This window comes from Lonchura striata, chromosome 13, assembly GCF_050655825.1.
Source record: "Lonchura striata isolate lonStrDom1 chromosome 13, ASM5065582v1, whole genome shotgun sequence".
NCBI classification, from domain to species: domain Eukaryota; kingdom Metazoa; phylum Chordata; class Aves; order Passeriformes; family Estrildidae; genus Lonchura; species Lonchura striata.
In genome coordinates, this window is record NC_140715.1 from 19,471,555 (window position 1) to 19,489,279 (window position 17,725).

Genomic DNA, 17,725 nt, shown 5'->3' on the forward strand with positions numbered 1-17,725 from the left:
ATGCAGAGCTTAACAGAGCTCTTCGAGTGCCTGCTCGCTGCTGAAACGTGGACAGTTGCTCCTTAATACAAATGAACCAAATAATTAATGCAAACAAATGCACATTTGCAGTGTGCGTTTGCATCAAGCCTTCCTAATTCCCTCAGCTCAGCTCCCAGTGCCTCGATGCCCAAGCTTTATGCCAAGAATCCCAAAAACCATTCCTGGAGCACAGACACCTCTGGGTGGAACTTCCATGCTGGGATGGTTTCCTGTGATCCATCAGAGGAATTTTTAAATATTAAAACGTAGAGATTGTGAAAAGCTCTTTCGATGACTGCCTGGTTTTCCACTATGAGCTCATTGATTCTGAAGGGGAAATTCGGAGAGGAGCAGCTTCTCCCAATCTTCTTCCTCTGCTTCCCCTATGACACTGACAGAGAATGTGCAAACCCTGTCCGTGCTTTATTTAATGCCAAGGAAAATCTCCTTTTTGGCAGAAAAAGCCCATGTAAAAACAGGTTTCCTTTCTTAGCGTTTTTGCTTTGTGCAATGACAAAGAAAAAACCCTGTGTAACTTAGAGAAAATGAATAATTATAAAAAGTGTATAATCTGTATGATTCCTCTATATGGAATCCATTTTCCATGGATGTCCGTTGGCAGATTAATGCCAAGGATCAACTTTTATTCCCAAGATTTTTAATGCTGTAGCACTGAGAAGGGAACACTGTTCTTTATCTGTAATTCTATATATTGTTCTTAATCTACAATTAACTATTCTAATATCTATAAATCATTCTTAATCTATAATTCAGTCATTTATGTGAATTCATCAGGAAATACTGTGTAATATTAGTGTACCAATGAATTTTCCTAAAAAACTCCCCTTTAAGCCACTCCACGGAATCACTGAACCAAGCTCCAACCTTGAGAAAAATACAAAACACAGGGGGAAAAGATTTCCAACTTCTGCCAAGAAGCAAGAAGCTTATAGGGCAGGATGAATTTGATTTTGGTACCACTGGAGCAGCTGGCCAGGATGGGGATGTTGGGAATCTCCCCCTCCTTGGGTGGAGGGGACAGGAGGATGGGCAGAGTGTGCCCCAGCCGAGCCCAGGCTGATGCAGTTCCTCCAGTTCCAGCTGGGAGCTGTGCCCAGGGCAGGGTGGGACCTGGGATGGGGCAGACACGGAGCAGGAGCCCCCGAGAGGAGAAAAGGAGATTTCACCTCCTGGTCCTGCCCAGGAGCTCTCAGCGTGCAACCCCCAGAGCTTTGGGTGCCTCTGCACAAACCCCTGGGTTTGGAAACAGCACCAGGGGGATGGAAAGGGCAGGAAGAGCCAGAAGTGCCTTGCACAAGGACTTTGAAAGAAAGGCAAATGCAGGGTGACATTTCCAAAGGGGTTTAAGAACCAAATCTCATCTTCTACAGTAAATGACTCTCAGAGTCAGTGGGATTTGGGTGCTCAAATCCATGAGGTGCTTTTGCAACTCTTTACAGGTGCTCAGGGAATGTGGGTCAGGGATCCAAGAGGAATTGGTATTTCTGATGGATTTAGTGCAGAATTAGAGTTATCAATCCTCTCTGGCACAGGGAGGGCAGGCACAGGGAGATGGGTCAGTGCTGCTCCAAAGTGCTCTGGTCTCTGCTCCTCTAGTGCCAGCCCACTGCTGCCATCCCAAACCTGGCACTGGGATTAACCTGGCATGGATATTAACCTGGCACTGGGATTAACCTGGCATGGATATAAACCTGACACTGGGATTAACCTGGCACTGGGATTAACCTGGCATGGATATAAACCTGACACTGGGATTAACCTGGCACTGGGATTAACCTGGCACTGGGATCAGTCTGGCATTTATATAAATCTGACATTAATAAAAACCTGACATTGATATAAACCTGACATCAATCTCACCCTGAGATCAATCTGACACTGATATAAATCTGACATTGAGATAAACCTAACACCGAGATAAACCTGACACTGAGATCTGATAATGATATAATTGATATATCTGCCACTGAGATAAACCTGACAGTGATATAATTGATATATCTGCCCCTGAGATAAACCTGACACTGATATAAACCTGACACTGAGACCTCACTGATATAATTGATATATCTGACATTGAGATAAACCTGACACTGAGATAAACCTGCCACTGAGATCTGATAATGATATAATTGATATATCTGCCACTGCGACAAACCTGGCAGCACCCAGCTGGAGGAGCCAGCTGCAGGCTGGGCTCTTCTCTGGAGCTGGGCTCATTTCTTGGGGATGTTGTAACTCTGAACTCCACCAGCAGCGGTGCTTGGGCCATGTTACAGTGCTGGGGGTGGGGAAAGAACATTGCAAACTGAAAGTCAAGGGGAAAGCCCAGTAAATTCATTTCATTGACTGAAATTCAAGCAGCATTTTCTTTGTCTGACAGCTCCTAGAAAAGGAGTTTTCGGACAAAGCCCAGCCAGGCCATTCTAGGTCCAAGGGGAGTTTGGACAATGCTCTCAGGGACAGGGTGGGGTTGCTGGGGGGTCCAGGAGTTGGAGTGATGATCCTTGAGAATCCCTTCCAGCCCAGGATATTCCATGATTCTGTAATTAAAGCACTCAGGGATATACCTGGAAGCAAAAGGAAGTTGTGACAACTTCCTATTTTGCTATTAATTATTAATATATAAATATTTATTTAATGCTAAAGCCTGGGGACCCAAACTGAGAATGGCATAGCAGGATAAGGGATTCAGGAGCTCACAGGAACACTCAATGCCCAAGCAGGATCCAGGCATCTTGTTACATCATTTTTTATCTGTCAGAAAATTCCAAGTTCCTCAAGGTGGGGAAAAGAAACTTTAAATTATGTAATAAGAGCTCTGACACCTCCCATGACTGTGAGGGAATGAGGTCATACAAGACCTATTTGGAAAGCAAAAACTTTTCACCAGTGAACCACTGAAGCATCCCTGAACTTCTGAAAGCCAAAGAAAATTTTGGAATTACTCCAGGGTTGCTCTGTGACATCACATTCACTCCTGTAGCCCCTTTGCTGCATTTGTGTTGTTACAAATGGGACAATGCTGTAACCAACCCCTTAAAATTAAAATTCAAGGGCTCTGACACGGGAGGGTTTCCAGGACCCAGAGCAGAAGAGAGGGACTGTGGAATGGCAAATCCTCCTCCAACCCAGTTTGGTGCTACCACACATTTCTGACTGGGACAGGGCAGATTTTGGTGCCAACACCTCAGGAATTGGGACAATCTCCATGGTCCCCTGTTGATTTTCCTACTTTTCCAGAGCCAGGGTAACAGAGGCATTTTAAAAGGTTTTATTCCATTATCAATCTCAATGAAGGGTGAGACATAAGAGATGTAAAACCCAACGCCAGCCCATTTCCTGGTCACAACACCTCAGAAATGTTTTTCAGCCTACTAGCTTTTGCCACACAACGCTGCTAATACCTCTAACACCAATCAACTGTATTTGTACCTCTATTTTAACATACATTTAACACCAAGCTCCTATTCTTTTACCCCACGTGGTCCTGCTGCAATGCACCTTTCACCATTCTAGTTCTCTAAAACACCTGATCTTTTTGCAAGGCTATTTTTTGAAACTTGTTTCCAGCTCAATCTCTCTCTCAGCAATGGCACCTCTGTTCCACGGCCTCCCTAAGGCAGCACACCTTTTCTCAGAGTTTGCACACAGGTGTAACCAGGCTGTGTGAGCTTTGTCAGCCTTGGGATTTCTTTACAAATCCATTTCTCACATTTCCCTGTCCTGGGCTGTCCCAGGAGCACATCCCTGTTCCTGCAGCTCAGTGGCACCAGGCTGAGGAGCTGTGAATAATTCAGAGTGAGGAGAAAGCTTTGCATGAGGGAACTTCCAGCAAGGATTTTCCCAGGAGAATGATGAAACTGCCTGCTTGGAGTGAGCACATCTGTTCCTGCTGGGGCCAGGGAGGATGAGGATGTGCCTGGAGTTGCTCATTTTGGGAATTGTGCTGCCTTGCTCCTCCCTGTGCTCTGACATCACCCTGGTTAAACACCTCAACAGCCCCACAGAAAAAGTGTCCTTCACCCAGGTGGAATAATTGACTCATGCCAGTAAATTCCTGGAGCAGAGCAGGAATTTTGTGATTTGCCTGAGGAGATATGGGAAAAAAAAAAACAACAAAACAAGTAAGGGATGTGTTTCACATTTAAAATGCTCATGGATTTGTAGTTTGGGCTGCTGTTTGCCAAAAAAAAAAAAAAAAAGCTTTTTTTGGGGGTGATCCTGTACACAGGGCTATTGAAACATAATTTAAGTAAAAATCACTGCTTTTTGCACATCTGGGAGCTCATCTGACCTTGTGCCAGGGGAGGAGGTCTCTGCTGGGTTTTGCTCTCATTATGGGCAGGATATGAAGGGCTGAAACCAGGAACTTGCACATTTCAGGGAGAAGAGGATGTTTTCCTGCCAATAAATAAATGAGCCCTGCAGCCCTCACACAGCGAGTGTGGGCTCTCCTCTGTGCCTTCCTGACTCTGCTCTGAAGGGGTCTGGGGGGACAACCCTCACTCTTTCCAGCTGGAAAATGCACAAACCTCACTTTCCAACTCCACAGTGCAGAGCTGCAGGGCACAAACATTCACTGCCCCCAAAGCCATTGGTTTATCAGCTATTTCAGCCAGAAACTCATCACTCCACTTGTCCCTACGCTTCTGCCTTTTCCTGCTTATTCCTACAGTGAAATGGCCAGGACACTCCTGGCAGTGCTGCAGTCTGTGAGCAGAGCTCAGGGAGTGACCCAGGACTGGGCACTTTGATCTCCACCAGAGCTTCCCCCAGCAGCAGGAGTCACCCAGGAGTGGCTTCCAGCACAAGGGACACGACTTTCCTCTGTGGTGACAGCCACTGCAGGGACAGCTGGAAAGCCAGCACCTGCCTCTGCCTCCTCGGGCTCCTGCAGAGCCTTTGCCATGCTCCAAATCCCTCCGATGTTACACAAATCTTACAAAAGAAAAGATTTATAGAATCCCAGCTCAAGCCTTACTTCAGCTAAGTACTGCTAGGAACTAGCTTTAGCTCCCTTGAGATGGAATTAAGAGAAGGAGAATCAGTTTAAATAACTGATTCTAGTAAGAAAAACAGTCTGCACCTGTAAAAAACCCGTAAGAGTCCATGAAGAAAACATGTAAACTAGCCAAAAGTAGAGGGGTTTAAGGAACATGCACCCTCACCATTTACTGAGCAATAAACAATACAGTGTATTGTTAACCAATTAGATTGGACATTGTTAGCCAAAATACTGTCAGTGTATTGTTACCCAATTAGATTAACACAGTACCTTCTAATATTCCTATAAAAATAGGAGCTATGCAATAAAGATTCAGCTTTCCTAGATAAAAAAATCAAGAGTCCCATCTGTTTCTCTTGCAGCAGTGTGGCAGCGAGGGAAAGCTGTGCTGACTCCCCATCAGTTGTGGAGCTCCTGAGGCAAGGGAGAGCCAGCAGGAAAAGCCCTGAATTGCAGAATCCCTCCAGAAACACACCCGGGACAAGCTCAGCAGTCAAACACTGATATTCTTGTGCAATATTTGTTTGCACCTGTCATGAATATAATATCAACTTTAAACATCATGTGACAATTTCCTCCACCTCTAATTAATGCCCGAGATTAAGAACCACTTGAGAGAGTTCTAGTTGTAACCATAAATACCTTTGTCAAAGGAATTACTGTTTGCCCCGAGGAAATTAGCTTCAGTCCTGATTGACATTGCTCCTGGGATCCTGTCTGGAGAGTTCAGCAGAAAACCACTTTCACCAGAGAGTGCAGCCCAGTATAAACCAGTTACTGGTGCCCAGAGGGGATGGAGCACACGGGGAGGAGAATTCTTTCCTCAACCAGCTGAATTTAATGAACACTCTGCTCCAGTGTTCCGAGCATCCTCATGGAAACATTTCCACCTGGATCTGCAGGAATTCAAGAGTAAGCTGTGGTGAGCCTGGCACTGCCCCAGGGGCCCAGCTGGAACCACCACAGCCCCGGGATGTGGGATGGGACCCAAAACCAGCCCCATCCCTGGAGTCCCCACCCAGCCCTGCAGAGAACTCTGCACCAGGCTGGCATTCCAAGGAAAGCCAAACCTCAGACCTGCTGCAAGGCTTGGAATAACCCAGGGCAAAGTTCATTCCAGGCTGGGAGTGGCTCCACACCTTTGTTCACAAAGGCACAGCCGGGATTTGGGAACAGCCGGGATTTGGGAACAGCCGGGATTTGGGAACAGCCCTGGGTTCCCACTGGCACAATTCTGTAATTATCATTTAATTGCAGGGGCTGCATCTGCACTGCCCTTTCCTGACAGTTGATTTTTCATGGAGAGGGAAACGGGAAGAAAGTACAATATTTGTGGGGTTCCTATCTGATGCACAAACATCTCTTTAGAACACCTGTGGCCGAGCAGGGGAGAGAGAACTTCACTCACTTGCACTGCAGATTTATTTATATTTAAAAAACCAAAGAAAAGGAAAGATGGGGATGAAGAAACCCACAAATTCTGCTATATAACCTTGATTTTTGTGAAGGGAATGGAAGTGCCATTACCTCACCCTGCACCGAGCTGAGCTGGAGGCAGCTGGGCTGGGACATCAGAGCCCTGGCAGGGCAGCGACATGGCTGGAAGAGCAGAGCTCCAGCTCCTGGTGGAACACCTGGTGTGAGAGCACAGAAAGCTCCGTGGGACTCTGTACAACCTCTGTCGTCACTGCAAACACAAACCATGAGACTCCTCACCTCCACTTCTCATTTTATACAAAAGCCCCGCCGTGCCTCGTGTTGAGATCCAGCAGAGCAGCTCGAGGAACCTTCCTCACCACCCACTTCAGCGTGTCTGCGTCTGGGGAGGAAATTTCAAACCACTTCTCTTAAAAGAACTGAGATTTTCAGTTGGGAGGGGAATCCTGGTCAAAACAAAAATAAAAAAAATATATTTAAAATCCCCTTTGTTTAACGCTGGGGAGGGGGTGGAGTCCCCATCCCTGGAAGGGTTCAAGGAACAGCTGATGTGGCACTGAGAGCTCTTGATCTGATCCAGCCCCAAGGAAAACCATCCCAGGTGGTGCCACTGCTGCCCTTGGAGGAGGCTGGGAAGCTGAGCTGGATTCCCCCCAGGATCCCACTGGAGCACATGGGGAATAAAACAGGCACTATCCCATTCATTAACTTCAAATTAAATAATTTAAATTCATTTTAAAATTAATTTTTAAATTAATTAATTTAAAAATCCAGGTGATGCTCAGGCTGTTTGCAAGTGCCCAATAATTATCACTAAATCCCAGCAGTGTGGATGCACAGATCCCCAGGAGAACACTGCCCTTCAGAAAGGTTCAGGCTGGGCTGAAAGGGAAAAGTGCTGAAATTTGTTCACATCACTTCAGGTTTGGGCAGCTGAAATGGCCATACAGAGATAGGAAGGATTTTAGATTTCCTTCAGAACAGTTTCAAGTCTCACCATAATTATTAGGAGAACATGAGGCACTGAAGGTTGTCATGATAGATTTAGGGAGGGAGGCAGAGACAAGAAATAAAGAAAATCAGAAAAACAAAAAAAGAAACAGAAGGAAAAAAAAGCAGCGACATTAAAATTTCAAAATCTACTTTTGGGGAATCTTATTTTTAGGGACTTAAAACAAAATTACTGACACAACCCATTCCAAGTCTTTTTTGCCTGTGATTCCAGCCTTGATCAGTTTTGATCAAAAATTCTTCCCAAGTGTCTGGATCTCCTTCCCCTTACTGAGGACTTTCTGGGGTAATGAAGCATTTGGTAAAAAAAAATAAAATAAAATTAAAAAAAAAAAAAAGGAAAGTCCACCTTCACTCACAATTCCACTGAAAAGAAACTCCCTGGCTCCGAGTTTCGGCAGCATTTTTTGGTTGCTTTCTGAACGTGCTGGAGATGTAAAAACTGTGCTGAAAGCCCAGAGGGAAAGAGGAAGCAGAGCCCAGCATTTCCCAGGGGAGCGCAGCAGGTTCTCAGGCAGGAACAGCCCGGGGATGTGATGGCCTGGCAGGAGGCAGCGACCCCAGCAATTCCTGGGGCTGGAAAATCCCTCCCAGGCCCTGGAGTCCAAGCTTGGCCCCAGCTCCGAGTGCCACATCCCGGTGCCACCTCCAGGGACGAGGATTGGATCCCCCCAGGCAGTGCCTGGGCATCCATTCCAGGAAGGAATTTGCTCCTGGATAATCCTGGGATTGCTCCTGGATAACCCTGGGATTGCTCCTGGATAACCCTGGGATTGCTCCTGGATAACCCTGGGATTGCTCCTGGATAACCCTGGGATTGCTCCTGGATAACCCTGGGATTGCTCCTGGATAACCCTGGGATTGCTCCTGGATAACGCTGGGATTGCTCCTGGATAACGCTGGGATTGCTCCTGGATAACCCTGGGATTGCTCCTGGATAACGCTGGGATTGCTCCTGGATAACACTGGGATTGCTGCCTGGATAGTGCTGGGATTGCTGCCTGGATAGTGCTGGGATTGCTGCCTGGATAGTGCTGGGATTGCTGCCTGGATAGTGCTGGGATTGCTGCCTGGATAACGCTGGGATTCCTCCTGGATAACGCTGGGATTGCTCCTGGATAACGCTGGGATTGCTCCTGGATAACCCTGGGATTGCTCCTGGATAATCCTGGGATTGCTGCCTGGATAATCCTGGGATTGCTCCTGGACAATCCTGGGATTGCTCCTGGATAACGCTGGGATTGCTCCTGGATAACGCTGGGATTGTTGCCTGGATAACGCTGGGATTGTTGCCTGGATAACGCTGGGATTGCTCCTGGATAACCCTGGGATTGCTCCTGGATAACCCTGGGATTACTGCCTGGATAACGCTGGGATTGCTCCTGGATAACCCTGGGATTGCTCCTGGATAATCCATGTTTTGCTGCAACCCCAGCCTGGATCTGTGTGCTGGGATCCCCCCTCAGCCTGGCACTGCCCCCCAGGAGCCAGCCCCCCGTTCCCAGAGTTTGTTGGGAAGTCCTGGAGGGTTTGGCTCTGTGTGAGCTCTGCTGGCTGCCCCTGCTTGGCAGGGCTCCGGAGGGGCTCTCCAGGCTGGCAGAGCAGCCCCTGGCAGCAGCTCTGTGCCTGCAGGGCCGTGCTGGGGTGGCTGCAGAGGGCAGCTCCGCTCCGTAATGACCCAGGGTGCCTGCACAGCTTCCCCCAGGACGGGCTGGGAGACCTGGCCTGACCTCAAAAGCCACAAGCCTGAAACTGGCTCCTGTCCCAGCAGAGCGAGCCCTTGTCCCTGTGCTGGGCTGTGCCCAAGGATGGGGCACCTCTGCTGCCCCGGAATCCCGGGATCCCCGAGCTGGGAAAGCCCTCCCAGCCCATGGAGCCCCAGCTGTGCCCATCCACCCTGTCCCCAGCCCAGAGCACCCAGTGCCACCTGCAGGGATGGGCACTCCAAACCCCCCTGGGCAAGTCCTGAGCACCCCTTCCATGGAGAAACTCCTGCTGATCCAGCCTGAGCCACATTCTGCAGGGATTGCACTGGGTTTTCCCTTACAGACCGTGGTAAAGAAACCGATTTTCTCCATTTGCTAAGAAAACCTTTTCAAATATGAGTTTCCAATGCTTCCCTTTGACATAAAACCCCAGCACGTTCCACTGGACATTGACCAGTCAATTCTTGTCACGTATTTTCCATGTCAGCACAGTCCTGTACCTATGGATGGTGACTGGCACCAATTTTGGAGTCAGGATTTGGCTGCTTTGGTTTGCAGGTGCTGAAGAATTGCAGTTATCTTTCCGGTCATTTAATTAACAGAATATTTAACTCACAATGAACAAAACCTTTGTGTTCAACTCCCCTGGTTAGGATTTCCCTCCTGTGATTTATATTTGAGACCTGGGGAATGGCAGTAGGAGTTAACGTGGAGATTAAATACAAACAAGGAGGATCTTCATTCCATAAGAAGCAAAGCTAAAGGTACACAACTCCAAATTCTCATCAGTGCTTAGCTGGTGGCAAAGTAAAACATCAGAATAAAGTCTGAAGATTATTTTTTTCAATAGAATTTGTAATTAGACAAAAAGTCACCAATTCTCTGCTACAAACTGCAGCTGCGTGACTTTCATCCCCCATATCCACAGCACCCCCTTCCAAAGGAAGTTATTCCTTTGGGCTTTTACACATATTCAGTAATGGACTTGTGGTTGCAGTCAGCTTTGCTGGCTGCTCTGTCAGAAGCTTGCAGCACTTTCCAAAAGCAAACCCAAACTGAAAGCATGGAAGTCCCACCGTGTCACGTTGTCACTGTGTCACCAGGAGCCTCTGGGCACCCCCAGAGGGGGCAGAGCCACACACAGGGACAGGAAAGAGCAAGGAGGAGTCATGGCCACCACTGCAATAAAGGTTTTGTTCCTGAGTGGCCACCCTGACCAGCAGAAGCCCCAGGGTGTCCCTGACAAGAACCTGCTTGGGGCTGGCCAGGCTCCCTGTGCCCACCCTGTGGCCATCCCCTCCTCGCCGTGCCCAGCTGCCCCCAGCCTGCCAGCCCCTGCCTCCCTCCTCTGAGCACAGCCTGGCCTCCATTCCCGTGTGGAATGTCTGCATTTCCCCACCACACCGAGCCTTTTATTCCTTTTTTATTCCTTTTCATTCCCTCCACACTTCCTTCCCTCAAGGGCATTCAGCAGAACCTCCCCTGCTTTGAAGGAAATAAAAATAAAGTTGCATTTAACACTTGACTTGAATCGTGTCCCTTGCCTGAAATTTATACAGTTTACACCCATTTTTTACACCCATTTTTAACTTTTCCTTGTATTTCATGCCAGGCCTTGGTTTACCCTGTGTTTTATCTGCAGTGTTCAGCCAGATCCTGAACTGCCAAAGCTCAGTGATTTCCAAAAAAGCCCAAGAGAAGCTGCAGTTTAACCAAACTTTGTGAACATTTTCTCTGACTTTGTGTACATTTTCTGACCTCATTAACACTTTTGAGGTCACTGCTGGCATCAGAAACTTCGGCTTTGCTGCTGACATTCAAATTGGGCAACGAATGCATTTCCCACCGTGAGTCCAAGTCTCACTTCTGGTGCCAACAAAACTCACATGACCCAGTGCAAGTCTGCAAGGCCTTGAGGTGACATCACAACAAAGTCCTGCCAATGGCTTTTTTTAGGAAATGAAAAATTGTTCAAGCTCAAAGCGTGGCCAATTTCAGATCAAAAGAACTGAACTGGGGGGATAAAACCCAGGAACCTGCTCTGGACAAGGGGATTGGCTTTGGACTCCCCTGCAAAGGGCACACAGTTCATGTCATGAATTAAACTGGTATTTTTACCCCACTGGTCTTTGCCCTGCTGCTCCAAGACAGCCCAGCCATGGTGGTTATTCTCTGGGATAACAGATTTGGGAAGAGGGAAAAACCCTGCACTCATGGTAAAAATGGAGTGAGATTGTCTCTCACTGTGGCAGATGTGTTGTTTTTGAGGAAAAGGCAGAAATGGAGAGAGGAATGGGGAGCAGAGGAGAAGGGAAAGGACACTTTCCACCATCCCAGGCTGCTCCAAACCCCAATGTCCATCCTGGCCTTGGGCACTGCCAGGGATCCAGGGGCAGCCACAGCTGCTCTGGGCACCCTGTGCCAGGGCTGCCCACCCTGCCAGGGAACAATTCCCAATTCCCAATATCCCACCCAGCCCTGCCTGGCAGTTTTCAGCCATTCCCCCTCATCCTGGCACTCCAGGCTCTTCTCATGGGCTCTGACATTCAGAGGCACCCAAAGCATCAGTGCTGTCCAAGCTCGGTGCACCAAAACCTAATTTAGAGCAGAAAATGGCACCACTTCCCTCTTCCACTTCTGCAAGTCCCTTCATTGTTTTAATAATCTCATTCAATTATTTTTACCTTCCCTCCAAGAATTTCACATTGACAGTCTCGGCACTCTCACAGTCTCGGGGGGGATTTACCAGGGTATTTGATATTGCACAATTAAAATACTGAAAGATTAAGCTACCTGACTGAAGGAACACAAACACACCATTTGTTTCTGTCATGTGCTCCAGTTACAACCTCAGTCTTCTTCTTTTAGGCAAATAACTTTCAAAAGGGGAAAGAAATCCTACAAAGAATTTCCGTCATCGAGGATGACATTGTGTCTTTTACCTCTGAGTCAGAAATTCACTCCCAGCTTTAATCTGCAGGCACTGCTCTGCCAGGGGGAGCTTCATAGAAAGTGGAGCAGTTTCAGGGCACTCTCTGATGGATAAATCCCCATTAGAGACTCAGACCAAGGGTGAGCTCACTGGCAAGGCTAAAGCTCCCAATTCATCTCAGAATGAACAAGCTCCAGAGCAATTCCTTCAAAAAAAATGTACAATCAGTCATTTTCTTCAGTCTAGTTCCTCTTTTTGTTATTTTCCCTGTATTCAGTTCAGGTTTTTGACTGAATCAGAAGGCTCTGGGCAGCTGTGCCCATTCCCAAGGCTCTGCTGGGCATCCACCCTGCAGCTGCTCCGTGCCCAAAGGGCTTCCAGGAGCCAGAGCCTGAACACAGACCTGGCTTTGCCCCTTCTTAGGGCAGGCTCAGGCTGGATCAGCAGGAATTTCTCCATGGAAGGGGTGCTCAGGCCTTGCCCAGGGGAGTTTGGAGTGCCCATCCCTGGAGGTGGCACTGGGAGCTCTGGGCTGGGGACAAGGTGGGGACGGGCACAGCTGGGGCTCCATGGGCTGGGAGGGCTTTTCCCACCTCGGGGGTTCTGTGGGTTGGTTTAACACCAAACATGTGAGCACAAGATGGCCTTAACTCCATTTCTCTGAGAGAAGCAAGGCCACAAACCAACAGGGCGAGCAAAACCAGCATCTCCAGCCCTTTAATCCCCCCTCAGAGCAGGGGGCTGTTGAAAGCAGAGCAAGCACTGTGACGTTGGGGTTCCCTGGGTTGCTGAAGGCTCCTCCTGCAGCAGCTCAGCCTCCCCCAGGCAGGTCCAGATAAAAACCTGCAGGCTCAGCCTTCAAATTCCCTCCCCTCTGCTGCTCCTGACCCCAAACTGTGTCCAGGCACCCAAATCTGCAGGGTCTGCTCTGAAAATGCTGCATGGGAGAGGCTTCCCCCTTCACCTCCGCTCCTGTTCACAGCTCCTTTATCACCCTGGCTAAAAAAAACACCCCCAATTAAAGCTGGCCCTGCTCTGCCAATCCCTGTTGGGCAATTTTCTCATCACCCAGCAGTGGATCCCAAACAAACACATCCCCTCTCTTCTCCCCCTGCACCTCCCCTGTCTCAGCCCAGTGTCCCTGGAGGTTTCCCTCTGCTTTGTGCATCCCCTGGCAGAGCTCCTCTCCCCAGCATTCCCAAGGCACAGTCTCAGTTCTGCAATGGTTGCTCGAGAGGCTTTCACACTCGGACAGTTTTGACAAAATCAGTGTGGTTTGAGGGCAAAAAAAACCCACACACACGAGTACAAGATAGACAGGGCTGAGGAATGGCATCATCTTCCTGAGGCGAACAGAAATTCCATGTTTGCTTTCAAGTATTTATGAGAAAGAAGCCCTTTTCGTTGAAAAAGCTTCTTGTGGAGACTCATTTCAGATGGAGAGTGAAATAAACTCTCAGCTTCTGAACCCTCAGAGCCCAGATTTTGTGCCATAAAATTTTCCAGCGTGGAGGTGGCTCTGCCAGGCCCAGCATGTCTGATCCACAGCCTGCAGTCTCTCCTGGAGCTTTTTTGGTGCATCCCACAGGCTTCAGACATTGACACTTTACATCCTCTCTGCCCCTAACAAACATTGAATAGAAAGTATAGTAACCAAGAATGGCTTTAAAATACCAAACTAACTTATTAAACAGGGTATTTTTTAAAATTTCATTTTCTTCACATTATTGACGTGCCATGAAGTGGAGGAGTGAGGCAGGGGAGCACTGATAATATTTTCTCTTAAATATTTTCTTGCTTTTTACTATGTTGAAATCCAGCCAGACTTACCCAGGTTGGAAGTCCAGCCTTGCCTTGGGGAACTTCTCTGGAAGAAAACCATGCTAGAAAGAGGAAATTTTGGGTCTTGTCTTACCAGAACAACATTTCCGGGTCTGTGCAAAGCTGAGAGTCCCAGGAGAGCCTTGAACCAAAATCATTCCTCCTCACACTCCCCTTTAACTCCTCCTTTTAACTCCTAAAAGGGTGGTTGGGAGCACCTGTGTCCTGTTATCCCTGGGAAGGGAACTGCAAAACAGAGTTTTCACACAGAGCAAAGCAAGACAAACAGGTTAAAGAGAAATATTTTACTAAAAAAAAGGGCAAAGCAGGAAAACCTTGAATTCCTCTCTTTGGCTGCTGATGCTCGCGGGCTCAGCCACTAGAGGGAAATGTAAGATAAGAGAAAAGGGAACTTAACCCTTTCCCGTTGGAGCTGTACTTTCTTTCCAAAACTTCAGAGATCAGAGTTTACTGACAAAATGTATTTAGTATTTTGAAAAATGGGTTTTGGGAAGAAAGGAAAAGCTACAGGGATGGAGCAATAGGCAGAGCATTTTATCTTTGAATTCTTCTTTTTAAAGTGGAGAAAGAGAAAGCAGTTATATTACATTAACCCTGATAACACTTTAAATGGTTGCAGAGATGTTCTTAAAGCAAAGCCCTTTGGGTAACAAAATAATTTCATTTTCGAGGCAGAATTAGGACATAACCAGCTGGAGAGAATCAGTGGAGACAGCCATTCACTGCAGAGGAGAGGGAAAAGCTCTGTTTAGTGACAGGTCTTGCTCACAAGATAAGAATTGATCAAAAGGGACAAGAAATGGAATTACCTGGGTCTGCTTGAACGAGTACCTGAGGATGGCAGTGGAATGGGATTCCTGTTCTGGCTGGCTTTGCAATGAAGATGCCACATGGGATGGCCTTTCCTATCCACACCAAATCCCACTCCACAGGACCTTTCTCCTCACAACATGCAGCTTTTAATGACTTTTTAAAAGTCACTTATGGCACCAGTCTGGGAGCTTCCCATCTCTGGTGTTCCTTTGCCTTCCTGGCTTTGGCACCGCTCCCACTGCTCACCCCAAGCACCCAAGAAGGGGGTGGTGCTGAGGAGCACATTTTGGGATGCCCTCAGCAGTTTTCTGCCCCACTGCCCCCTGGATCAGTGTCAGCTTTGTTCCTGCACTGCCAGCACTGCACAGACATCCCTGGGTGTGTCAGCAGCTCGCACTGGAGACAGCTCAGGAGTTGGATTTCAGGATTTGCTCAGCAGCTCCTGAGCTTGCTGTCCCCAGGGCACATCCCAGTGCCTCAGCCCAGCCTTTCCAAGAGTCCTGCCCTCCAGCAGTGCCTTGCTGGGCGCTGATTTATCCCACAGAATTCCCGGGGCAGTGCTTGAGGCAGATCCTCATCAGCACGGAATGCAAGCAGGTAATTAAGGCTTGCCCTGGAATGCACAAAGATTTCCTGTTCAGCAGGCAGGAGCAGCTGCAGGGTTTGCTTTGACACCTTTATGGATGATCCCAGTGCTTCATTTCCATCAAATGCTCTCAGAGACTGTGAAATGAGTGCTTTAAAAGCCACAGAGATGCTCCTTTTACAGGAATTCAGGTTGTTATCTCCTGTACCCAACACCTGCCATGGGGAGGATGTTCAATATTCCCCCAGCTCCCCTTGTGGAGAAGTGGTTTGGGGTAATTTGGACTCTGATCTGGATCAGTCACAGGGGGATGTCAGATTTGTGCTGGTCCTGGAGCCCCTGAAGGTCACCAGGCCAGGTTCTTGTGTTTGCTGTGCTCCTGCCCCGTTCATGTGCAGGGGAGATGACAGCCAGGGACGTGGGAGCAGCTCTCTGCTCCAGCAGGGACTCAGCCTCTCCCCAAGGCTGCTTCTCCAGGAGCATATGCACTTTAAGGTTCTCTCACCCAATGGGGAGAGAGAGGTGAAGCTTTACTGCCTGATTTTGCCATAAAGTCACATTTTCCTCCAGAGCTCCATCAGGAGTGTGTGGGGCAAGGTAAAGACTCATTTCCATCTCTGTGCAATCCAGCCTCACAGTGCTGCTGGCAGAAAATCCAGCCTTATAAGCCTAAAAATATCATTTTCTTCCTCAAACAAGTTCAACTGGGAGATGAAATTGGGGGCTGGAGCCCAGGGGTGTTTACTTTAAAAGAGAGTTTGGAGCTTGTGGCATCTCCACAAGCCCAGGCCTCCAAGCACTGCCAGCAGTGACATCCCAGAACTTCTGCCCCAAAGCCTCTGTGCCAGCACAGCACTGGGAGCACGGTTTGATGTATAATCCTAAAGTTAATTAGGAATTTATGGACCTCTGGGATGAGCTTCATTACAAGAATTAAAAACCTAAATCTTCAGCAGGAAATTGAAGCTCTGGGAAATGGCCACTTGATAAAAATGGCTCTGTTGGTACAAAGGGAGCAGGGAATAAATCCTGAGCGCTTTTCCCTGACTGAGTGAGAAGAAAGGGAAAGATTTGGTGCCAAGCTTGGGGTCCTCCAAGACCCTACCCAGCCCTTTCTCCCCCAGGGCTGCAGCTCCTCTCCTTGGCATTGTCCCACCAAGTTTTTCAGGAGTAGTTTGTCTCATTCTCCTTTCTATTCCTCTCCAGAAAAATAGAAATAAAATATGGAAGTGTTTTCTGCTGCTCTGGATGAGACAGAGAGCATTAAAGCTGTTCTAGTGAGGAAAAAGCTGGCCAAGGACAGGTGAAACAAAGCCAGGAAGGTGACAAGTGAAGGTGCCTTTTCTCCCTTGTTCCCTGTGTTCAATGATCAATTCCTATGCTCAGTGATCAATTCCTGTGCTCAGTGATCAGTTCCTGTGATCAATCTCTCTGCTCAGTGATCAGTTCCTGTGATCAATGCCCTCTCTCCCTGATCAGTCCCTGCTCTCACTGATCAATCCCTGTGCTCAATCCCCTCTCTCACTGATCAATTCCTGGCTGTTATCCTCACTTGCAGCCCTGCAGAGTGCTCCTTACCCTGGCAGCAGTGCAGCCCAGGTGCAGCAGTGCAGCCAGGGTGCAGCAGCCCAGGTGCAGCAGTGCAGTCCTGGCAGCAGCACAGCCCTGGCCCAGCAGTGCAGCCCAGGTGCAGCAGCTCCCATGGCCCAGCAGCTCCCTGCCCTGCAAGGGGGCCCAGCTCCGAGCTGGCAGCGCTGCACTGGAGGAGCTGCACAGGAGGGGCTGCACTGGAGGAGCTGCACAGGAGGGGCTGCACTGGAGGGGCTGCACAGGAGGGGCTGCACTGGAGGAGCTGCACAGGAGGGGCTGCACAGGAGGGGCTGCACAGGAGGAGCTGCACAGGAGGGGCTGCACAGGAGGGGCTGCACAGGAGGAGCTGCACAGGAGGGGCTGCACTGGAGGGGCTGCACTGGAGGGGCTGCATGGAGTGAGCCCCAGGCCGTTCCCAGGCAGACCTGCAGCCAGCAGCTCCGTCCCCACAGGGACATTTAAGCTGCTGAAATGCCTCTCTGCTGCTGGGCCCCTGCCAAACATCACAAGCACTTTTCATGCAGAGCAGCTCAACAAAAGCGACAGGGTGAAGTGAGGGAGGCCACACATGAATGGGAATGGCTCAAGATCTAAAACCCACTTGGAGCTGTTGAATTCCCCCCAAGGAAGCAGGGAAAAGCTGCTTCTGCTTATTCTGGTTCGTTTGCTTCTGTTCTTCGGCGTTTTCCCTCAAAATCTGCATTTTGCTTTAAGGCAAAGCTGCAGAAATTGGAGGTGGTGCTGAGCAATTCCTCTGC

General features: G+C 48.6%; 1 protein-coding gene across 3 annotated transcripts in view; it reads right to left on the bottom strand.

Moving 5' to 3' along the window:
- The window catches only part of IL12B (interleukin 12B), a 28,944-nt gene extending 11,962 nt beyond the window's left edge, over positions 1-16,982 (bottom strand). Inside the window, exons 1-3 of one of the 3 annotated variants that reach the window (XM_085591607.1) lie at positions 13,967-16,982; positions 6,767-6,869; positions 5,693-5,767 (exon numbers count right to left, since the gene is read on the bottom strand). The gene's annotated coding sequence lies outside the window, so the exon portion shown is untranslated. Of the gene's footprint in view, positions 1-5,692; positions 5,947-6,766; positions 6,934-13,966 lie in introns of all 3 variants that reach the window. The other 2 variants (XM_085591606.1, XM_085591605.1) reach the window with 2 other exon arrangements.
- Positions 16,983-17,725: the final 743 nt, after the last annotated feature.